The 24,264-nt window shown below is 43.4% G+C and overlaps 1 long non-coding RNA gene across 1 annotated transcript; it reads right to left on the reverse strand.

Annotated features, from left to right (window-relative positions):
* Positions 1-1,972: 1,972 nt before the first annotated feature.
* On the reverse strand, positions 1,973-21,770 carry LOC122454637. Its single transcript, XR_006273458.1, has 4 exons — positions 21,759-21,770; positions 8,012-8,015; positions 2,702-2,708; positions 1,973-2,099 (listed from the first exon to the last, which is right to left on the reverse strand). It is a non-coding gene; the product is annotated as an uncharacterized LOC122454637 (long non-coding RNA).
* Positions 21,771-24,264: the final 2,494 nt, after the last annotated feature.

Raw genomic sequence — 24,264 nt, forward strand, 5'->3', positions numbered from 1 at the left:
TCCCCAGTCTAATAACCTTCCCTGTTGACCATTATCTCCCTTCTCTTTTCTCTGGTTTATGTTGAAATGATTGATCTCCTTTTCCATCTTCCCATAACAGACAAGCAGGAATCAACCTTCAGCTTAATCCTCTAGCATTCTAGAGGATCTAGAATGCTAAAGCTCTGAAACTAAAACTGGAGATGCTCAAATCCTTGGATCAGTTAGTCAGTGATGTGTAAGAAACCATCCTTAAATATGGTGGCTCTTAAAAAGAAAATCTATTTATTTCTCATGGTCGATGGATTGGGTTGGTCGACTGGCTAACCTGAGCCAGGTTTGGCTGATCTTAGCTGGCTGGTCTCTCTCATGCATCTGTGGTCAACTAATGGCTAGCTGGTCTAAATGGCCTTGTATGAGACAATTCTCTGCTCTCTTCCATGTATCTCCCACTCCCTTCTTGTCAGCTATGTTCTCATGGTGGTGGCAGGGGTCCAAATGGAAAGGAGGAAATGCACAGGTACTTCTAAAGCTTTTACCTGCACCAGATTTGTTAACATTCCATTGGCCAAGCCAAGTCACATGCCCAAGTCTGGATTTAATGTAGGAGGGGACCAAGAGTTACAAGACAGACAGCCTGATACTGGGAGACCAATATGGTGGCCATAAATGCAATTAATCTCTCATAGTTCCCAAATTAAAACCTGAAAAGGAGCAACAAAGGACATTTTGAAAGCAAAATACAGTAGTCCCTCATTATCTGAAGATTCCGTATATGAGAATTTGCTTCCTTGCTAAAATGTGTTTGTAACCTCACCCTCATTAGTTGGGGACACTTTGACAATCATTGCTATATGTGCACAGAGCAGTGGAAATTTACAGGTGCTCTGGACTGAGGTTGAACAAGGAGATGCTCTGCTCTTTTGTTTCAGCTCTCATACTACAAGCAAGTGTTCTTTTAACAGTATGCATAATACCAACATTTTTGCATTTTTTGCCCTTTTTACTGGTGATTTCACTGTTTAAAATGGCCCCCAAGTGCAGTGCTGAAGTGCTATCTGGTATTCCCAAGCACAAGAAGGCTGAGATGTGCCTTAAGGAAAAAAAACAAAACAAAAACGTGGTATATAAGCTTTCTTCAAGGCATGAGTTACAGTACTGTTGACCATGAGTTCAATGTTAATGAGTCAACAATATATATTTTAAAAGGTGTTTTTAAGCAGACAGGCACATAAAACAAAGTTATATATTGATAAGCTGAAATATTTTGACCAGAAGTTCACTCCTGCAAACCTAACCTTGCATTTCCCCTATGAGCAATGGGTCAATACTCACTCATTCAGTGTTTGTAATATATTCTGGAGGAGGGGATGGCAAACCACCCCTGTATACTTGCTGTGAGAACCTCATGAACTATATAAAATGACAAAAAGATTTGACACTGAAAGATGAGTCCCCCAGATCTGAAGATGTCCGATATGCTACTGGGGAAGAGCAGAGGACAACTATTAATAGCCCCAGAAAGAATGAAGTGGCTGGGCCAAAATGGAAATGATGCTCAATTATGGATGTGTCTGGTGATGAAAGTAAAATCCGATGCTTCAAAGAACAGTATTGCATAGGAACCTGGAATGTTAGGTTCATGAATCAAGGTAAACTGGATGTGGTCAAGCAGGAGATGGCAAGAAGAAACACTGACACCTTAGGAATCAGTGAACTAAAATGAACAGGAATGGGCAGATTTAATTCAGATGATCATTATATCTACTACTTTGGGCAAGAATCCCTTAGAAGAAATGGAGTAGCCCTCATAGTCAACAAAAGAGTACGAAATGCAGTACTTGGGTGCAATCTCAAAAATGACACAATGATCTCAGTTGGTTTCCAAGGCCAGCCATTTAACATCACAGTAATTCAAGTCTATGCCTCTACGGCTGACACCAAAGAGACTGAAGTTGATCATTTCTACGAAGACCTAGAAGACCTCCTAGAACTAACACCAAAAAAAGATGTTCTATTCATCATTGGGGATTAGAATGCAAAAGTAGGAAGTCAAGAGATACCTAGAGTAAAAGGCAAGTTTGTCCTTGGCAAACAAAATGAAGCAGGGCAAAGGCTAACTGATTCTGTCAAGAAAATGAATTGGTCATAGCATATATCCTTTTTCAACAAGACAAGAAATGACTTTACACATGGTCATCACCAAATGGCCAATACCAAAATCAAACATTACATTCTTTGTAGCCAAATATGGAGAAGATGTATACAGTCAGCAAAAACAAAACCTGGAGCTGACTGTGGCTCAGATCATCAGCTTCTCATAGCAAAATTCAGGCCTAAACTAAAGAAAGTGGGGAAAACCACTAGGTCGGGTATGATTTAAATCAAATCACCTAAGAATATGCAGTGGAAGTAACAAATAGATTCAAGGGGTTAGAACTTGTAAACAGTGTGCCTGAAGAACTATGGACTGAGGTTATAATATTGTACAGGAGGAAGCAAGCAAAGCCATCCCAAAGAGGGAAAAAAGCAAGAAGGCAAAGTGGTTATCTGAGGAGGCCTTACAAATAGCTAAAGATAGAAGAGAAGTGAAAAGCAATGGAAAAAGGGAAAGGTATATCCAACTAAATGCATATTACCAAAGAATAAAAAGGAGAGACAAGAAGACCTTCTTCAATGAACAGTGTATAAAAATAGAGGAAAATGACAGAAGGGGAAAGACTAGAGCTCTCTTCAGGAAAACTGGAGATATCGAGGGAACATTTTGCCCAAAGATGATGGGCACAGTAAAGGACATAAATGGTAGAGATCTAGTAGACGCTGAAGAGATGAAGAAGAAATGGAAAGAATACACAGAAGAACTGTATAAAAAAGATCCAAATGAAAAAAAAAAAAAAAAGATCCAAATGAACTGGATGACTACAATGGTGTGGTCAGCCACCTAGAGTCAGACATTCTAAAGAGCAAAGTCAAGTGGGTCTTAGGAAGCACTGCTGTTAATAAAGCTAGTGGATGCAACAGAATTCCAATAGGAATTATTCAAAATCCTAAAAGATGATGCCATCAAGGTGTTACCTTCAATATGTTAGCAAATCTGGAAGACCCAGAAGCGGCCACAGGACTGGAAAAAGTCAATCCTCCTCCCCATTTCCAAGAAGAGTAATACGAAAGAATGTGCTAACCATCAGACAATTGCTTTCATCTCCCATACTAGCAAGGTCATGCTTAAAATCTTGCATGCTAGATTCATGCTAGATTGCATTCTAGGCTTCAGCATTATGTGAACCAAGAACTTCCAGATAACCAAGAGGGATTTATAAAAGGAAGAGGAACCAGAGATCAAATTGTCAACATTCTCTGGATCATAGGGAAAACTAGGGAATTCCAGAAAAACATCTACTTCTGTTTCATCGACTATGCAAAAGCTTTTGACGATGGTGTTGTTGTGTAGTCCTGTCTAACTCTTTGTGACCCCATGAACTGCAGCATGCCAGGCTTCCCTGTCCTTCACCATCTCCCAGAGCTTGCTCAGACTCACGTCCATTGAATCAGCGATGCCATCCAACCATCCTCTTCTGCCGTCCCCTTCTCCTGCCTTCAATCTTTCCTAGAATCAGGGTCTTTTCTAATGAGTCAGCTCTTTGCATCAGGTGGCCAAAGTATTAGAGTTTCAGCTTCAGCATCAGTCCTTCCAATGAATATTCAGGATTGATTTCCTTTAGGATGGACTGGTTGGATCTCCTTGCAGTTCAAGGGACTCTCAAGAGTCTTCTCCAACACCACAGTTCAAAAGCATCAATTCTTTGGCACTCAGCGTTCTTTATAGTCCAACTCACACATCCATACATGACTACTGGAAAAACCATAGCTTTGGCTAGATGGATCTCTGTTGGTAAAGTAATGTCTCTGCTTTTTAATATGCAGTCTAGGTTGCTCATAACTTTTCTTCCAAGGAGTAAGCATCCTTTAATTTCATGGTTGCAGTCACCATCTGCAGTGATTTTGGAGCCCAAAAAAACTAAATCTGTCACTGTTTCCACTGTTTCCCCATCTATTTGCCATGAAGTGATGGGACAAGATGCCATGATCTTCGTGTTTTAAATGTTGAGTTTTAAGCCAGAATTTTTACTCTCCTCTTTCACCTTCATCAAGAGGCTCTTTAGTTCCTCTTCACTTTCTGCCATAAGGGTGGTGTCATCTGTATATCTGAGGTTATTGATATTTCTCCAGGCAATCTTGATTTCAGCTTGTGTTTTATCCATCCTGGCATTTCACATGATGTACTCTGCATATACAGTAAACAAACTGTGTGGACCATAATAAACTATGGAAAGCTTTTAAAGAGATGGGAATACCAGACCATCTTACCTGTCTCCTGAGAAACCCATATGCTCATCAAGAAGCGACAGTCATAACCCTATATGGAACATGTAACAACTGATTGGCTCAAGATTAAGAAAGGAGTATGACAGGGTGGTCTGCTGTCACCCTGTTTGTTTAATCTATACACTGAGCACATCATGAAAAATGCTGGGCTGGATGAGCTATAAGCTGGAATCAAGATTGCCAGGATCAGGAAACATAAACAGCCTCAGATATGTGGATGATACCACTCTAATGGCAGAAAGAAAAGAGGAAATAAAGAGCCCCTTGATGAGGGTGAAGGAGGAGAGTGAAAAAGTTGGCTTAAAACTAAATATTAAAAAAAACTAAGATCATGGCATCCAGCCCCATTACTTCATGCCAAATACAGGGGAAAAGGTGGAAGTAGTGACAGATTTCCTCTTCTTGGGCTCTAAAATCACTGCAGATGGCGACTGCAGTCATGAAATTTGAAGATGTTTGCTTCTTGGCAGGAAAGCTATGACAAACCTATACAGTGTGTTGAAAAGCAGAGACATTACTCTGCCAACAAAGGTCCGTATATTCAAGGCTATGGTTTTCCCTGTGGTCACGTACGGTTGTGAGAGCTGGACCGTAAAGAAGGCAGAACACCAAAGAATTGATACCTCCAAATTGTAGTACTGGATAAGACTCCTGAGAGTCCCTTAGACAGCAGGGAGATTAAACCAGTCAATCCTAGGGGAAATCAACCCTGAATACTCACTGGAAGGACTGATGCTGAAGCTGAAACTCTAATATTTTGGTCATCTGATATGAACAGCTGATTCATTGGAAAAAGTTCCTGAGGCTGGGAAAGATTGAAGGCAGAAGTAGAAGCAGGTGTCAGAGGATGAGATAGCTGGATGACATCACCAATGCAATGGACATGAACTTGGGCAAACTCTGGGAGATGGTGAGGGACAGGGAGACCTGATGTGCTGCAGTTCATGGGGTTGCAAAGAGTCAGACACAACTGGGCAAGTGAGCAGCAACAACTAAAAAATATTCATAGAATATATTGAGTAGTCCAAAAAGTTCATTCATAGACTATATTGAGTTGTCAAAAAGTTCATTCGGGTTTTCTAAACGAGGTTTAAGCCAACCCAATAATTACCACAAATAATAAGAAACAACAGCACTTCCATTTGTTTTTAAGCTTCTAAAAAAAGATTTTATCTTCTAAAGAAGATTTTTAAATAACAAAACCTATATTTTTATCTCCACATATAATGTCACACTTCTGAAAAGCATAACAAAAATAACTTTCACATATGAATACCTACCTGGACTTACACAAAACAATCTTTTGTTCTAAGCAGAATATTTTAGGAATGCACTCACTCATTGATGAAGGGACATATTAGTGAGATTCCTAATGGCATTCAACAAAGGGTTATTGAGCTAGTCCTATGAATAACTCTTACTGGAGCTTCATTTTTTAGTAAACGGATGAAAACTCAAAAAAAAATAAAATAAAGATTCCAGAGAGTAAACTAGGATTCAGATGTGTTTATGCGTCTCTGAGTGAAAATATTGAGCAAGAAAGGCACAATCATAAAATTATTCATGTAATGAAAGCCAAAGAAAAACAGGATTCAACACGAATATAATTTTTCAGAACACACCTATTATATATGGAAGTTCAAAGGCATTTTGTCTTGTTAGAGTACCTGACATCCCCAAAGAGCTCTGAGCCCCACATCTGAGCTTCAGGGTTGGGTGTGATGAATAGACCAGAGAGCTTCACGTTTAAAATCCGAGTCTCTACAATGGGACAGACCCAGGTCTGGATCTTGGCTCCATGTTATTGGCTGGGTGACAAGGCAAAAACACTCCCTCTGTGGACCCCAGTTTCTTCATTTGTAAAATGCGAGTACTGAGAGTAATTGTACGGATATAATCAGACATTCAGTGAATGCTGACCAGGTCCCTGGCACCCTGCTTGGACCTGTCCTTGCATTATACCTCATTTAATTCATTTTATGAAAAATGGGGAGACAGAGGAGTTAAATGATCTCACCAAGAATTAGAACTGGCAGAGTTAGAATTTGATCCTAGGAAGATGACTCCACCTTCATGATGCTGTTTGTGAAAATTAAATGAGATAATGCCCATAAAATGCTCCGTATGGTGCCAGGCACGTAATAAGCACATATAATAAATTTTTCAAGAATCTTTTTAACTAAAAATGCCCTGCCCTTTCTCCAGTCTCACTGCAACCAATAGATATGAAGGGTTGTACAGAGGGTTTATGTGGGGACTCTGTTTATGCTGAATTCTCCTCTGGTTGAAAGAACCACAGGAAAGAGTCTTACCTCACCAGGCAAAGCACTCCAAATAACCCCCTGGAGAAATTCCTATTTGTCTTAGTGGAGGATAATAAATACAAGTTTGGAGATCAGATCCAAGATTCGTGTTTGAACAATCTCTCTCACTGAGGTTAAAACTTCCAGCGGTTTATCTCAACCTTTCTTGAATCTGTTTGTTTAATCTATCTGATATTGTTAACTTATTTTTTGTCCCTATCTCAGATATAACTATATTGTTTTTAGGGAAAACATTTAAAGTATAGAGTGAAGTCAGCTGTGCAAGCCAAACTTCTGACTGGCCAAAACTAAACACACTTTGTATCTTCTGGGTTTTCATTCCTTGCAGAAAGGGGAGCTAGAGAGAAAATGAAGATTCTTTCAAATACCATGTTCACTTACATAACTTTCTTTCTTATTTTAATGTCTGTATAACCAAGTTGCCACCATCCTGTTTCCCCTAGTCCTGTACTTTAAGGTTGGGCAGATGTAGGTATAAGCAGAAATTAATGATCGTCCTTTCATCTCCAACAAGATCCCTCCTGGCTCTGTCCCCTGTCCTAAGTAGGCCTTCAGGGGATCCTGACAACTCAGGCAACCCGTGAGGTGACAGAACCCATGGAAGAAACAAAGAGGAAGGAAAATACTCCCTCATCATTATCAGAAATTATGTGCTGGCTGAGAAAGCCTGAATTATTCAGTATGCCCTGAGTGTGAGTTTGAAAGAACACTCTGCAGTTATTAACAAGACTGAAGTTGAAAGATATCTGCTAATATGGAACAACTGCCAGCATTTATTATTAAGTAAGAAAATTCAAGCCTTGTGTATACCATTTTACCAAGTTGTGTACACACAGGCTCTCGGTCCAGAAGACATAGAAAACCAGTAAGAGTGGTTATCTCAGAGGAAAGGGTTAAGTGTGGGGTAGACTTGTTTTTCAACCTACATCTTGTTGTGCTGTTTGAATTCTTTATAAAGAATGTTTGAACACTCAAATCATGAGCTGGAGGCTCTACGTGGAGCCACAGTGACCTCCTGTTCAGGTGATCTACTCTCCCCAGATGGAGAAGAACAAGAAACTGAGGCAAGATGGGCCCTCAAGGCAGAAGAAGAGACATCTGGAAAGAGTTCTGTGAAGATGTTACCCAGATTGACATTCGTGACTTTCCCTATTACTCTCCTCCTGTGTAGACTTGTCTCCTTTACATATTACCACAAAGAAAGCAAAGGGGGACCCATGTAAAGATAGTGCCTAACACGTAAGACATGAATGACAGCAGGTTTTTAAAAAAACTTTTCAGAAAGAGAATTACTTCAGAAAAGAGGAGACATTTTCATATACTTGTCTCTACTTTGGAGGCTTCCCAAGTGGCACTAGTGGTATAAAGAATCTGCCTGCCAATGCAGGAGCTCCAAGAGATGCAAGTTCAATCCCTGGGTTGGGAAGATCTCCTGGAAAAGGAAATGGCAACCCACTCCAGTATTCTTGCCTGGAGAATCCCATGGAGAGAGGAGCCTGGCAGACTACAGTCCATGGGATCACAAAGAGTCAGATATAACTGAGCACACACAAACATCTCTCTTTTTAAAGAAAGAGAACTTAGGCTCTTTAGGGAGAGATAGGAAAGAAATCAGACAATCAAAGATTAGAGTATGAAATATCAAAAGGAAATAAAATATAACCTGAAGTAGCATTTGAAAAAAGTTTAAGATAATAAAAGCATAAGAATGAAAGTCATATCAGAAGCAGCAAGAATAGATAACACAGCTAGGTATATGGACGTAGTGAAAGTGAAGCGAAAGTCGCTCAGTCATGTCTGACTCTGCAACCCCATGGACTACACAGTCCATGGAATTCTCCAGGCCAGAATACTGGAGTCAGTAGCCTTTCTCTTCTCCAGGGGATCTTCCCAACCCAGGGATCGAACCCAGGTCTCCCGCATTGCAGGCGGATTCTTTACCAGCTGAGCCACTAGGCAAGCCATATGGAGGTAGCTGCTGCTGCTGCTAAGTCGCTTCAGTCGTGTCCGACTCTGTGCGACCCTATAGACGGCAGCCCACCAGGCTCCCCCGTCCCTGGGATTCTCCAGGCAAGAACACTGGAGTGGATTGCCATTTCCTTCTCCAATGCATGAAAGTGAAAGTGAAAGTGAAGTCGCTCAGTCATGTCCGACTCTTATCGACCTCATGGACTGCAGCCTACCAGGCTCCTCTGTCCATGGGATTTTCCAGGCAAGAGTACTGGAGTGAGGTGCCATTGCCTTCTCCGATATGGAGGTAGAGGTATACCTTAAGAAATTTGTATAACAAAAAATGAAAAAGAATTCTAAAAAATAAAAGAGAGTATAGAGAAGATGACAGATGGGTGAAGAGGCTCATTGTATGTGTAGCTAATATTCCTAAAGTGGAAAACAGAACAAATATTCAATATAATAAGGAAGAAATGTTTTCTTAAATAACAAAAAAAATATGAATCCACTGATTAAAATCTACAGAAAATAGACTTTTTGATCAAGGAAAAATACAGTCTCAAATTTGAACCATATCTTAGTGGAAACCATGAAGTTTGAGAATTAAAAAAGATTCCTAAGGACATTCAGAAATTAAATAAAGCATGTTTCCCAAAGAGAGAAAATGGCTGACCTCAGCCTTCTCCATATCAACATCCAATGCCAGCAGTAGGTGAACAATATCTACAGAATTCTGATGGAGAAAAACGCGTGACCTGAGAATTATATGTTTTATGTCTAAAGACAGTTTTAATAATGCAAAGAATCTGATAACATAGCATTTATGAGCCCTTCTTTAAAAAAAAAACGACACAACAAATTCAGCCAACCCAAAGATAAGTAAAAAAATGTTTGAAGTCATGTCATGATCAGGAAAGCCATGGATGAAAGGACTATTGGTGACCACTGAGTGTGTAATTACATTCTCAGAGCTCAGTTCTATGTAAGTTGTAAATCTTGGTAATACAAAAAATAATAATAATAAAAAGTGAGATGAGTGAAAGAAGCTGAGAGGAAGTGTAAAATATAAATCTTCCTCTTCTTTCATCCTGAGTTATAAATCTGCCCAACATTGATAAAACAAGAAAGAGAGGTTTAACTATCAAAGTTTCAAATATTATTATGAGAAACGGGAAGACAAAGCAAAGCAAAGAAGTCACAGGCAGAACAAAATAACCAAAATAAATTTTGTGACAACAATATAAACAGAAAATATAGATATACTATCACCAAACAAATATTGTAATAAAATTAAGTGTAATAAATACATGTTATAAAAAAATAAATGTAAACGAGGCAGCTGTACATAACAAAAGAAAAAGACTATCAGTCTGGATTAGTAAAACTCATCTACTTACCATGCTAATAGCAAAACAATGAAGGCTTGGATAAAAAATTTATGATACGTTCATATCACAGAAAATTTGGCAATCATTCAGAAGGAACTGGGCTTCCCTGGTAGCTCAGTTGGTAAAGAATCTGCCTGCAAATGCAGGAGACCCCAGTTGAATTCCTGGGTTGGGAAGATCCCCTGGAGAAGGGAACAGCAATGCAGTCCAGTATCCTTGCCTGGAGAATCCCCATGGACAGAGGAGCCTGGCGGACCACAGTCCATGGGGTCGCAAAGAGTCAGACATGACCGAGTGACTAAGAACAGCACAGGAGAAAGAACTGGATGTGTAAGAAATGATGTAGAAAGAAGTCCAAAATAAATTAATAGAAAAATATTATAAGAATAATGCCTGTTAACCCATTTGTATTTTACAAAAGATATATGTTGTACAAGTACATATTTGTACACCTGTCTGCATATATAGGTGTATCCATATGCAATTGCTATGTGCGTATGTATGTCCAGAGTTACAGTCCTGGAGAAGGTGAACTGATGAAAGCAGTCCACCCATAAGGAGTATTTTATCCCTGACATTGTTTAGAATTGCTGGTATATGGTGCTAATAAAAAACAGACTGACTTTTAGGAGTCTTCATTATTTTTTACAGTTCTTTCCTAACAATACACCTCTGTCTGCACTTGGGGTGGATCATTCCAATCTCCTTGCTCTTGCTCAGTGTGTGTGTGTGTGTGTGTGTGTGTGCGCTCACATGCATGCTTTGTAGCCAGATGGTAACAACACATAGGTAATAGTGGTCACACCTAGGAGTGGAATTGGAGGATGTTTGAAGAACAGATATGAAGAGCAGACAACTTATGAACTTCTCTGTCTTATAAAAAAATTTTAAAGGAGAATATATCTCTTTATAATACAGCTTTAATTAATAATAAAAATGAGAAGAATATAAAAGAGTTCTACTTGGAAAGAAGGAGTCAATGTATTTGAAAACTCAGTTGAGTTTGGTGCTCCTGCCAGATCTAGAAAAACTGCGTACACCTTGGGTGACTTAGTGCTTATATCAAATATAAGAAAACATCCTGGTTCATCTATGTTCCGATACCTACCCCAGTGCCTGGCACAAAACAGACATTCCATAAAGATTTGTTGGGAGAATTAATAAATTAATCTGGTCAAAAAAGCTTTTTCCTAGCAATGAATTTCAGGAAATGTTGCGTGAATTGTGTAATGAATGACACTTTCAGAAAGAGATGTACAAAAGATACAAAAACACTTGCAAAAAGGATCCTTTGCTGTACTAACTCTCAGGACTTACAAAGACATAACTAACACTCAGCCATCTCTCCTGCTAGACCTTTCTTTAAGGGACTCAAAAGCATTTGTGTGCTGTTTCCTGGAAACCTGAACTAATATACAGATGGTGCTTAGAGGATGGAGTGAAGGTGACATGGAGCAAGTCCCTTAGACGGTCTCTTTCAAGTGACAGATGTTTCAAGTGGCCTCATCAATTGCTAGGTTGCAGATACCTTCCAGTGGAGTCTCTCTCAAGGGTATGAAGTGCCATGTGTTGCTGCTGTTGCCTAAAGAGTCATCCACTCTCTTTAGACACCTGGTGATCTAAATTCTGGTGGCAGAATCGATGTTGCATTCAGCTGCTAAAAACTAATTTGCTCATTTCTGTGGTAGAAATAAAGCAGGTTCTTTTTCTTCTATGCTGTATTAGCAGTTTGCACAGACAGCCAGACCCACAGAATGGCTAAGACCCAAGATGGCTTTCCTTCTGCCTCCCATTCACCCCAGATCCAGTGAGGAAGAAAAGGAATGGTCCCTGAATAAAGTGGAGAGCTCAGGGTTATAATTTCTCACCCCTCTAGGCAGAATTATGCTCATCCTGATGGTCAGAAGGGGCACTGGTGCCATCTCGACATGTTATAGCATCCCAGTGGGAGGAAGAGCAGTGGCGGGCACCCAGGGCAGCTCCTGTTCCTTCAGCTGACCCCATGGAGGGGCATGGGGCTTCTTCTCAAACGTGACCAGTTTGGTCCTGCCTCTTGTGGAGGGCTGCTTTCAAACATGGGCCTTACAAAAACAGGTACACGACTAAAAGACAATCACACAGCAAAATGTCCATCATTGCCCTGACACTTCTATTCTAAATGCAGTATCCCAACCCATGTGCAACAGCAAGGCACGTACCTAAGGCTATATGCTTTTCCTACTCTCTAGGACAAGCTGGCAACCACAAAAAGCTTCTTTCATAAAGGGGCATTTTCTTGGAGAGACCTAGGACCTCAGGGAGGTTCCAGGGATTCCTATCATAATAATTTCCTATCATGGATAATTACAGATTTAATTCATATTTGGATACAGAATGGAGGTTGGCCATGGAGGTGATGGCAGAAAGAACCAACATTTCTGTCTCCAAATGGAACTTTAAATCTACAAACGCACTTGAAGACACTCTTACTCTTGGGAGATCTATCTTGATGCCATGGGTCCCCCTTCCTGTTCCCCATGCAGGGATCACAGAGGGCCCTGACCTGGAGATTCCAGGATGTGACTAGATAGTGTTTACAAAGGATGAGGTTGCAGTGTGGTCAGAGTTCCTAGTCATGGATGGTTTTCTCTCCACACGGCAGGTCCAAAAGTGCACAAAGAAGTCTGGCCGCCCAGCTCTCTCTCGTTTCTCCTTCCCCAAGCTCTCTCATCGGCTCCGTTTTCTGTCCCCTGATGTGACTGATGAGTGATCAAATGGTCTGGGTTTCAGAGGAGGGAGAGTTTCCTTTCAGGCCTCCAGCCCCAGCCACAGACTTCCTCACTGGGGTTTCTGGCACATTATGTCATAGCCCACGGAACTTTGCATGCCTTTGCCATCATCCTCTGAAACTTCACAGGGAAGGGGAGCTGCGAAATGCAGGGCCAGGAGTGCCCCACCCACAGTGCCTCACAGGCACTGCTGCTGCTGCTGCTAAGTCACTTCAGTCGTGTCCGACTCTGTGCGACCCCATAGACGGCAGCCCACCAGGCTCCCCCGTCCCTGGGATTCTCCAGGCAAGAACACTGGAGTGGGTTGCCATTTCCTTCTCCAATGCATGAAAGTGAAAAGTGAAAGTGAAGTCGCTCAGTCGTGTCCGACTCTTCGCGACCCCATGGACTGCAGCCTACCAGCCTTCTCCGTCCATGGGGTTTTTCAGGCAAGAGTACTGGAGTGGGGTGCCATTGCCTTCTCTGTCACAGGCACTAGGCAGGCTCAAATATTTGTTGAATTAAGAGAGCTTAGAATCTTAGTCACTGTGAAAAATTAAAGTTCCTGGTGAAAGTGACCTTGATCTCCACGATAATAAAGCATCCGGAATAGCTGCATCAAGGAGAATCCTCTGGAAATCCTATCTTGAGAGAAGGTGGATGAATTAGATAGAATGGATTCTCCCAGTGTAAAGGATCTAGTCACTTAAAGCTCCTTCTATCCTTTACAAAGTGTGATACAGGGGTCCATGCAGGTGTATAAAAGGATTTCATTTGTATGCAAGCAAATATTTTATAATAATTATTCTGAATTTGCTTATATGTTAATTAGGAAAATATAAGTAGTAAACCAAAAATATGATTTCACGGATACTTGTTTAGGACAAGATTAAGATATTTATGTTTAATTGTTTGAGCTGATTTACAGAAAGAATTAAATAAATAATAGTTTAAGTAACAAAGTCAAAATGATGAAGATGAGTATATGAAAGATTAAAATTAGAGAAACACTGACTACACCCAAATGCATATATATATATACATATATATATATATGCTCCCTGGCAGATCTGGCAAGAGCAGAAAGCGAGAGACCTATTAAGGTCAATAAATACGCTAACACATACCCTGAAAGGGGCTGCCCAGGTGGGGCTAGTGGTAAAGAACCTACCTGCCAATGCCAGAGATGTAAGAGATGTGGGTTTGATCCCTGGGTCAGGAAGATCCCCTGGAGGAGGGCATGGCAACCCACTGCAGTATTCTTTCCTGGAGAATCCCAAGGACAAAGGAGCCTGGTGGACTACAGTCCATGGGGCAACAAGGAGTTGGACATGGCTGAAGCGACTTGCACAACACAGAAGCACATACCCTGAATGATCTCATAAACATCACCAATATCTAATAGCTCTACTGGGCTATTTTGAGGCTGAATTTATAGTCCCCTAGATGGAATCCTCCTTCTTCCACTCTGTAGAGTGTCCAAAGGAACATCACTGCATGTGGGGCAATTGTGGACCTTCTCCGGAAGGCCAGCTTTGCAACCTCGGAGGCTTTCCAGGCATCATCTGGGAGATGCTCCAGGGCATCAGAACGCTTATGGAGTTGGACTGCCTTGTTTGAACCTGGTCTGGACCCCTAACCCAGAGCTTCTTGTCCTCCATTTTAAAAAAGAAGAACTGGTGATAAGACACAAAAGAAACACTTTTTAAAGCAATATAATTACAGCTATAACAAGTAGAGCAATAGGAATAAAAGGAAGTCTGCTGAGGCAAAAGAAAGAACTAAACAGCCAGTCAGTGCCCTGGACACCCAAGCAGGCAGAGCTGAGCTCAGGCACCTACAGACCACAAGTCTTTGCAGCAGGGTGGTCACTCCACAAACCCAGAAAATTAGCCCTCATGGTCCATCCTAAGGCATGACAGTGTTGTTTTATTTTTTATTATTTTTTTAATTAGAGGAAAATTACAATGTTGTGTTGGTTTCTGCTTACAACCACACAAATCAGCCATAATTGTACATATATTGCTCCCTCTTGAGCCTCCAACAACATTGTTTTAAAGCAGTAATAGTTTGAGATGGTAAAATGCTGTGATGTCACCGTGAGGGGTGGGATCAGAATTGGGAGCACCAGGTAGATTCTTGTAGGAACCCTAGTGCCAGGCTAGACCCTGGAGCTAAGATCAGAATGCTTGGGAGCTTAGGTCTAAGTGCATGGTCAGGAATGGAAACTCACCCCCTTGCCCGCCAGTCGGTGGAGACCTATGTCTCTGTCATGCCCAGGTAAAGCAGACACCGAGTGGCTCCTGGCACACACACTGTCATATCTGTGTCAAGAACAGGACCTGCCCCCCAAAATGCCAACTAAACCCAAAATTGGGGAAGAAGTGTCTTGAAGAGGCTTAAATGCAAGGGGGGATGCAGGGGGGAAGAAGCAGCAGGCGAGATCATCAGCAGGAGGGGCAGTAGACAACCCAGAGACGGCAGAGGCTGAACGTCCTGCACAACAGGGTCGCTTGAACTGGGAGACTCTGTCATAGCCCGTGATAGATGGAGGCCTATCCCAGAACCATGGTCTAGAGCCTCTGGAGGCCTGGCTGCACACCTGATGAGATATATTCGCCTTCTATTTCCAGTGACCTTCACAAGTCATCCCCACTCTGGAGCATGCATTCATCCTCACACCTGGGGAAGCCTGACTGCTTACACTGGGACCCAGGACAGCAAGGCTGGGGAGCGAACCAGATAACCAGGGTCAGCTGCCACAGCTGGACCACCATGGGTGAGGAAGTGGGTAGGAGCCAAAGAGACTGTGCATACGGAGGGTAGTGCCAATGGACAGGGAAGGCTGGGGTCAAAAGTGAAGGGCTAGAAGGGAAGTTTCCAAGAAGAGAGTGAAATAAAAAGAACAGACTTGAAGCATTAACTCCAAGGAAGACATTGACAGCCACAAGCAAATAATTAACTCATTCCAGACAGTATGGTCTCTCTGGTGACCTTCCTCCAGGCTGGGGTACATGACCCTTTGGTGTGTCCCATTCTGAATCCTCTCTTACCACACTGCACTGTCCTGCCGACTTACTCCTCTCTCTCTTATAAGGACAAAGGCTATCTCTTTTTCATCTGAGTACTTTTTTTTTTTAAGATTTTTTTTGATGGGGACCATTTTAAAGCCTTTATTGAATCTGTTACAATATTGTTTCTGCTTTATGTTTTGGGTTTTTGGCCATGAGGCGCGTGGGATCTCAGCTCCCAGACCAATACACCACCTGCCTTGGAAGGCAAAGTCTTAACCACCTGACCTCCAAGGAAGTCCTCATCTGAGTATTACTAATACCTAGTAGAGGGGAAAAGACAGAGATGGGGCAGGGGGCGGGGGCAGTTGGGGAGGGAGGGAGAGGTGGGTCGGGAAGAAGGGAGAAGAGAGGGAGAAGGAAAGAGAGCAAGACAGACAGATGAAGTGAATTTGAACTGAGCTGGCAAAGCTCCACCACAGCCAAATCACTTGGAGCTCCTGAGGGTGCATTATCACAGGGTTTCAGCTACATTTCAAAAGTCAGCTCAGGCTTGCTGATGCTTGAGAGTAACTCATGGTGCAAGCAGGGTGCCTTTGCCAAATCCAGTTGCACCCCCTCAACAGCATCAGCCTGCCACTTTTTCCTCTTTCTGTGCAGCCCCACCCACCCTCTTCTTTGGAACCATTGACTGCTTGACACGAAAAATGTCCTGTAGAAAATGCAACCACTAATTATACCAATGAAAGAAATCCTTGTCTCAGATACGGAAAGATGAACCACAGAAAAACAATTCTTCAATAATAATTTTCCAGTCCTTTATTTTCAGCTAGAGTTGATTTTCTGCCTGTGCACTGGGTTTCCCCAGAGTTCCTGAATACTTTCACCCACCATAAATTCACAGGGAAAAAAAAAAAAAAAAACCTCTCGCAAAGTTGGCATTCTGTATTAGAAAAAGTATGAATTGCCCCTCACCTAACTGAATTGCTTGCCTTGGTTTCTCTTCCAAGGAAGTACATAACTTCAAAGACCATTTGCTTTAAGCTCCTGAGTTTTCTTGATTTCTAAACTCTCCCTAGATTTTCCTCACACCCCATCCTTGAATTCTCTTATCTCTGTGCTTCTACTTCCCCAGCCACCGGCAGACATCTGCTCACCTGCATGTCAGTCATGAGTCAGGGCTCATCACCTCTCCATCCCCCAGACAGGTAGGGGACCCCTGCCAGGAGCCCTGCCCTGTGCTTAGGCTGGGAGGCGGGCAAAGACCAATTAGGTGTAGCTCATCAAGCCTCTCGGTCTCTACCGGGCAAATGCCCTTCCATTTCAAGTCCCAGCTCCAAAGTCATCTCCTCGGTGAAGGTGTTCCTGTTCAGACCTGCCTCTTGGGCCTCACAGTCCCCTCTTCATATTTCTGTGATCATGCTTATCCTGTGTTAGGACTTAAGAAAAACAACAAATTATACCCCTGCCCTCTGGTTTTAGAATCGATTGAGAAATATACACGAGTCAAAGAGATGCAGCTCATGATATCAGCTACTTCACATGTTGGGAGGAAGCTGGTAGGAGACAGCAAAGAGCCTACAGCCAAAGGAGATCCTAATATACCACACACCCTATACACACACCCGCTAGCAAGCCTGACCATTTACTTGGCCAGACTGAGCCGCCGGAGAACTTTGGACCTGCTGCCACAGAGCATAAATTTGAACCTCAGCTCTGACACGTATGAGCTACACGTTATGGACACTTGACTTAACTTTTTACCTCTTTACCCCCTGAGCTACAAGGCGGAGCTGCAGCGGCACCTGACTTCTGCCTTGTGGGAAGCAATGTATGAGGGAAGGTTTGTGTAGCCCCTGGCACAGTGCTTGGCACAGACGCGGGGATCAGTAACCACAAACATGCCCATTCCTTTCATGCTGCCCTGCGCAGCCACTGGGTTGTAACTGAGAACTTCTGGTCTGTAACAGCGCAGGCCCTGCGGCCGGAGCCCGAGTTCAATCCCAGGTTCAGCCCTAGCTCTGCGGCTCAGGGCCCATCACTTAACCTCTCTGTGAAAAGTAAAAGTATTAGTCACTCAGTCACGTCTGACTCTTTGTGATCCCATGGACTGTAACCCTCCAGGCTCCTCTGTCTATCGAATTCCCCAGGCAGGAATACTGGAGTGGCTTGCCATTCTTTTCTCCAGGGGATCTTCCCAACCCGGGTCTCCCCACTGCAGGCAGATTCTGTACTATCTGAGCTACCAGGGAAGCCCCAACCTCTGTGATATAGTTTTATTATCAGTAAAAAGTGTTATTCTCAGCCTCCCTGGTCTGTTGGGGCCTGGTGTTCAGTAACGCAGGCAAAGCACTCGGAACAGCTTTGACGCAGAGTTTGCAGGTTGGGCTAAATGTGTTAGGGTATAAATAAATATTTGTCTACACCCTGTTTAAGAAGAGAGGGAAAGAGATGTGTGTGGAAGGCCTTCATCAAATGGCTAACATTAGATTTAGACCCTTACAGTGTACACATCCCTTATCAAAAAATGCACTTTTCTACCATCACTTCATTTTGTTCCTAGCAAAGGACCACCTTGCACTGCTCACTAGCAGCCTGTGAAGGGCTTCAAGTTCAAGGTCAGAAGACAGCATGGATAGGACCAGGCAGACCTGGTCAGACCTCTTGGGCCCCATCCTGGTCCTGCCCTTGGCTGCACAAACTTGGGCAAATTTTGGAACTTCTCTTTGCCTTGGTTTCCTACATCACACTAAAAAAAATGACATCAATTCTTACCATGGGCGCTTAATAGTAATCTAGGCTTCCCTGCTGGTTCAGCTGGTAAAGAATCTGCCTGCAATGCAGGAGACCCAAGTTCAATCCCTGGGTGGGGAAGATCTCCTGGAGAAGGGAATGGCAACCCACTCCAGTATTCTTGCTGGAGAATTCCATGGACAAAGAAGCCTGGCAGGCTATAGTCCATGGGGTTGCAAAGAGTCAGACATGACTTCCCTTGGCCTCGGTTTCCTCCATCTATAACAGCACCCAGCACATCATGCTGAAAAATGCCATCAGTTCTTACTAGCAGGAGCTTAGTTAACTGCCAGTGATTTCATTGGGTTTGCTATTGTTGTCCCTATTTTACAAACAAGTGAACCAAGGCAGCCAGTTGTTGCTGGAGCCACCTCTGGAACTCAGCCTTCTGTTTCATTGCTTATTCCATTAAATTCCACTCTGAACGTTAGAATGATTTTTGGTGTGTAGGTACTACTTGTGTGTTGTTTTATTTTCCCCTGGTGCATTTTAGAAACAAGGAGGCCAGTATTTCTGGCCAACTCACCTACATTTCAGACTCGCTAGACTTCGTTCGGTTTCCCCCGTAAAAATAAAAGCGCAGGGCTCAAAATATTTAGAACGGCACATTGGAAAATTTCCGCAACAAAGAGGGACCTCATTGTGGAAAACAGGAGCAGGCCTTCAAGTTGGCACCTACTCAGACCTAGAGACAGAAACCAGTGATGTCACCACTTCCCTACCTCTCTAACACAACTAGTGAAATAAAGAACAGACAGACGAGAAGGCAGCAAGATCCCGCTGTTTCATGACTATAACGAGAGCACATGACCAATGTTCGTGGAGCAGCTTTCACCAAATCCCAAAGGGAACTCTGGCCAGGAAAATACATCCCTTTCTTGCCCCAAGTCTAGAATTTCCTGATCCATCTCTGCTTCTGGAACTTGAAGTTCAACTCCATTATCTGGTCCCTTCTAAGGAAAAAGAAGTGGTTTTCATGTTTCAACCACAGTAAATTTCATCCCTCTATCTAAGCATATCAACAGCTGCCACTGTCATGCAACCTTCCAGCTGACACTCGCGAGTCAAACCCAGGATGATCATAGCTCTGAGTGAGAGTCGGAAGTGGAGGCTTCAGTCCTGATTGCTCTCACATCCTCCTTTCCAGAGCTTTGAAAACTCAACCCACCCTCAGCCAAGTAAAGATCTGAGGCTAAGCAGGATGGGTCCCTCCTTCAAAGCTCACAGAAAGCACTCTAACTGCAAGTTTTGAGGGGCTCACAGGAGCTAAAGAAAGCACAGTGATAATAAAAAGCCATTCATGGTGCACTTACTTAAGCAGCAGGAGGTAGGCTAAGTGCTTTAATATACATTATCTAATTTATACCCAATCTCAACCTGTGAAGTAGTTTCCCACCTATGTCTGAGAAAGCTCAGACTTATAGAGAAAAAGTCACTTGCCCAAGGTGGCCTAAGCAGCAAGGAGCATGGCTGGGATCTGAAGGGGGGTCTGCTCTGCCTCCAAAGCCCACCCTTTTCCCATTGCATTGGAAGTCCTAAGGTGTGTCAGCCACCAGAGGTGCCAGACAGCTGGAGAATCATTTACCCAGCAGACACTCTACTGAGCATCTACACCATGTTAGACACTGTGCTAACTCCAAGGGATACAAAGGTGACAGGAGGCTTCTATTCTACTAAAGACACACAAGGAAATCAGACTCCAATGATTGCGCATTCCTTGAAAACAATGGAACCCTCAAACAGGTTTCGGGAAATCCAGGAATAAGAGAGGCTGGTGCTGACTTGCTACCTGAAGTTCTAGAACCCTGGAAAACCATGCAGATGAATCCATGGATGACCAATCACTGTGCAAGATGTCTAGACCACTGGTCCTGGGGTCAGCCTTCTGGAGTTCCGTAGATCCCAGCAGCTACAGGGACAGCAGACAAATCCTTCCAGGTTCCAGGGGAGGAGCCTGATGAGAACCACGGTCAGGAAGATGAGATGCAGCTAGAGACGGCAGCATGGCCCTGAGACATGAGCCCAGGCTGCTGCAGCACATCCCGGGTCAGGTCTTCACTAAGAGCCAACAGTCAAGACCAGACAGCGCTGTGGAATGCAGATGCCAGCTCAGAGTGACCACAAATCCTGCCCCATTAATGCCACATCACTATGATGTCCCCCCAACAGGAACAGTCTTGCCTTGCCAAGGAGAGGGAGGGAGAGAGAAATACTTGATCTGATTGAGCATAAACTCAAGAAAACTGAGAAATCACTGAAGTTCCCTGAGTTGACCTGGGCGTAACTAGACAGAGCTTGTGCATCAGTCACTATGGTGACTGGAGGTAGAAACTCAGTAAAACTAAAGGAAAACACATCTCTGCACATGTAAGTGTGACTCCAACTCCCTGGGCTAGAGCAGGAGTCTGAGTGAGTGTTGGTGGCAGCCTGGATTAAAGAGCAGAAGAAGAGCTGGAGAGAAGTGGGTGGCTTGAAGTCATACTTCACAAGCAGTACTCTGGGGACACCATGATGTGTTGAATTTCAAAAAGATGGGTGTTATGAGTTGAACTGTGACCCCCAAAAGTTCATATGCTCAAGTCCTAACCCCCAGTACTTTAGAATGGGACTTGACTTGGAAATAGGATTACAGCAGATGTATTTAGTAAGATGAAGTCATACTGGTATAGGGTGACCCCTTACCCAGTATGACTAGTATCTTTAAAAGAAAACAACTTTGTGTAGACAGACACAGGAAGAGCACATTGAACATGAAGGCAGAGATCTGGGTGACGTACCTACACGTCAATGAACAGCAAACATTGCTGGCAAATCTCCACGAGTTACGAGAAGTGTGCACGACAGATTCTCCCTCACAGTCCTCATAGGGAGCCAACCCAATGGACATCTTGATCTCGGACTTCTAGCCTCCAGAACTATGAGACACCATGTTGTTATTTAAGCCACCCAGTGCTCAGCAGTAAAGAATCCACCTGCAATGCAGGAGACACAGGTTCGATCCTGAGGTCAGGAAGACCCCCTGGAGAAGGAAATGGCAACCCACTCCAGTATTCTCGCCTGGGAAATCCCACGGACAGAGGAGCCTGCTGCGCTATAGTCCATGGGTCACAAAAGAGTCAGACACAACTTAGCAACTAAATAGCAACAGCAAAGTCACCCAGAATGGCAGTCCTATCAAACCAAAACAACACAGAATCACATTTGTATTTATTCATTACATGTTTTCTAGGTACCTAGTATTGACTGGATAAAGCAGAAGGTACTCTGAGGGATTCAAAGTTTGACACTGCCTGTGATCGTTGTCCTTATTCTGGGGGCCACAGTCTCATAAATGTTCCTTTAGTCACAAGAAGCTGCTGGTAGGAATCCCTGGTTCTCTGACCAGGGCTCCATCAGGAAACCTGAGTCCTTCTTCCTTCCAGCTCCTGAAGATGGAAGCCTCATGGCCACACAAACCCACTGAGCCTCACAGTTCTGTAGCCTGGTCCTTACCCAAGATGCAAGTGATTAGCTGATTATCTTATCTACCACCTTTAGGCCTCATTTCTCCTAACCTTATCTCCTTTCACAGGACTGACACCCAAGTTTTCCTAGAACACACATAACACACATTCTGTGAAAAACAAATTCCCCAAGCCTCACCCTTTTCACTAAATGGTTGCTCTGCCTCTTGAATTAACTGAAACCTCACTCTGGCCTCTTCCATTTTACCCTGGATTGTGTCCTTGCCCCCCACCCTGGTACTTCAGGGTGTAAGGCTACACAAAGAGAATCATTTCCTGTGATGGAAAACTAGGCTTTATTCATTAACTCTGTCTCTCACTTTCTTCTGGAAGCTAATGACACCATATTCTGTAGTGGACACCAGTCCATTCTTCACTTCTGCTCTTCTAACGTGGGAAACATCTCTGGGAACAGAGAGAGCTCGTTGACCCACCTTCTTTGCCCCTTGGTTAGTCCAGGATCTTAGCTCATAAGTGTTCAAAACATCTTTTTCTCTCTAGATATTGACACTGTCTTGATAAGCAGGATCTTTTTTTGGTACTCCACGGTGGAAGCTAGGCAACTTCTTTCTCTTTGCACTCCTAGTATAATGTCCTTATCACCTTGATGCAATGGAAACCACTGAGGCACATTTTCCTGAAAAGAACAGATCCACAAAAAGAATATCTTCTCTAGTGTTCTGCCCCAGCTCCCTGCTACAGACAATGAGGTGGGGGGAGGTGACTGCAAAAGGGCGTAAGAAGCTATTCAAAGCTTTACTAGATGAAAAAGGAAAGAGAGAAAATTTGGATCTATCAGCCTGCTTTTTCTTACTGCATCTGTGCCACGCCTCTCTTTGTCCTCCAAACCCGGTACCCAGAGAACCAAGAGCACTCACTCACTGCTCTGACCAGGGGACATTCACACCAGTGAAAGGAGAGGGTAGAATTCAACTGAGGTTTCTAAGCAGATATTTTTTTATTTCATGAGAGAGTTGGTAGTCTCAATAGCCAAGATGTTTTTGATTGGCAAGAACCTGACAAGAGTGGGAAAAGATGGTAAAAGTCCAAGAGGGGCTAGTCATCTCAAGAGAGCCACTGGGTACAGAGGATGATGAGACCCATGGAGCAGAATCCAATCGGTCAGGGACAGGACAGCATGGAAATTGACCCTAGAATTGACCCCCGGGGGAAAAAGGAGGAAAAAAAGGAGGGGCAGAATCCTAAAATGACAAAGGAAACATTGAAGTGACTGTGTTTATCTTGAATTGTCTAGACAAAACTAGACTCTAGGCAAAAGTTTCCGCTACCTAGAAGAATGGAAATTTGAAAGCTGAACTGTATAGAAAAAAAAAGATTTTAAGCTGCATTTCTGCAATAGCATGTTTGAGGTTTCAGCCATACCCACTATACTAGTAATGGGCATAGTGTCTCCCTATTCCATGCTTGAGACTCTATTCATAGCATATTCCAGGCACACTGCCTCCCCTGCCCTTCTATGACCTTTTTTTAAAAAATTGAAGTATAGTTGATTTACAATGTTGTGTTAGTTTTGGGTGTACAGCTTCAGTGACCTTTTATTGCAGTTAAAACAAAATCCTAGTTCCTTACCACGACTTCAGGAGGGCAGCCAGGCCATGGTCCCAGCCTTCCTGCATCGTCCAGGCTCTGCCTCCCGCTCCATCTGTGCCTTGCCCCTTCCTTCCTGGGCTAACACTCTCCAGCCGCAACAGCATCCTTTCAATTCTCATGCTTGCAGACCCCTTCCCACACAGTGCTTTCCGACACTCTGCTCTGTGGGGGCTCACACGCTCTCCCTAAGGCTTCTTATGGATAAGACAGGCTGCCGTCTGTCCCAGAGAAAGCTCCTTGACTCTTATGAGTTTCCTTACCATCTCCTGGGCTTCCCTGGACGCTCAGATGGTAAAGAATCTGCCTGCAAAGCAGGAGACCAGGTTTGATCCCTGGGTCGGGAAGATCCCCTGGAGAAGGGAATGGCAAGCCACTCCAGTATTCTTTCCTGGAGAATTCCTTGGACAGAGGAGCCTGGCGAGCTACAGTCCATGGAGTCGCAAAGAGTTGGACATGACTGAGCAACTAACACACACACACACACACACACACACCTTCTATCCCCCAGCTCCCTGCCTCCACGCTGAGAACTCCTAGCCTGGACTCATCCTACCTGTAGTGGTTCCATTTGC

This window comes from Cervus canadensis, chromosome 16 (genome assembly GCF_019320065.1).
Source record: "Cervus canadensis isolate Bull #8, Minnesota chromosome 16, ASM1932006v1, whole genome shotgun sequence".
NCBI lineage: Eukaryota > Metazoa > Chordata > Mammalia > Artiodactyla > Cervidae > Cervus > Cervus canadensis.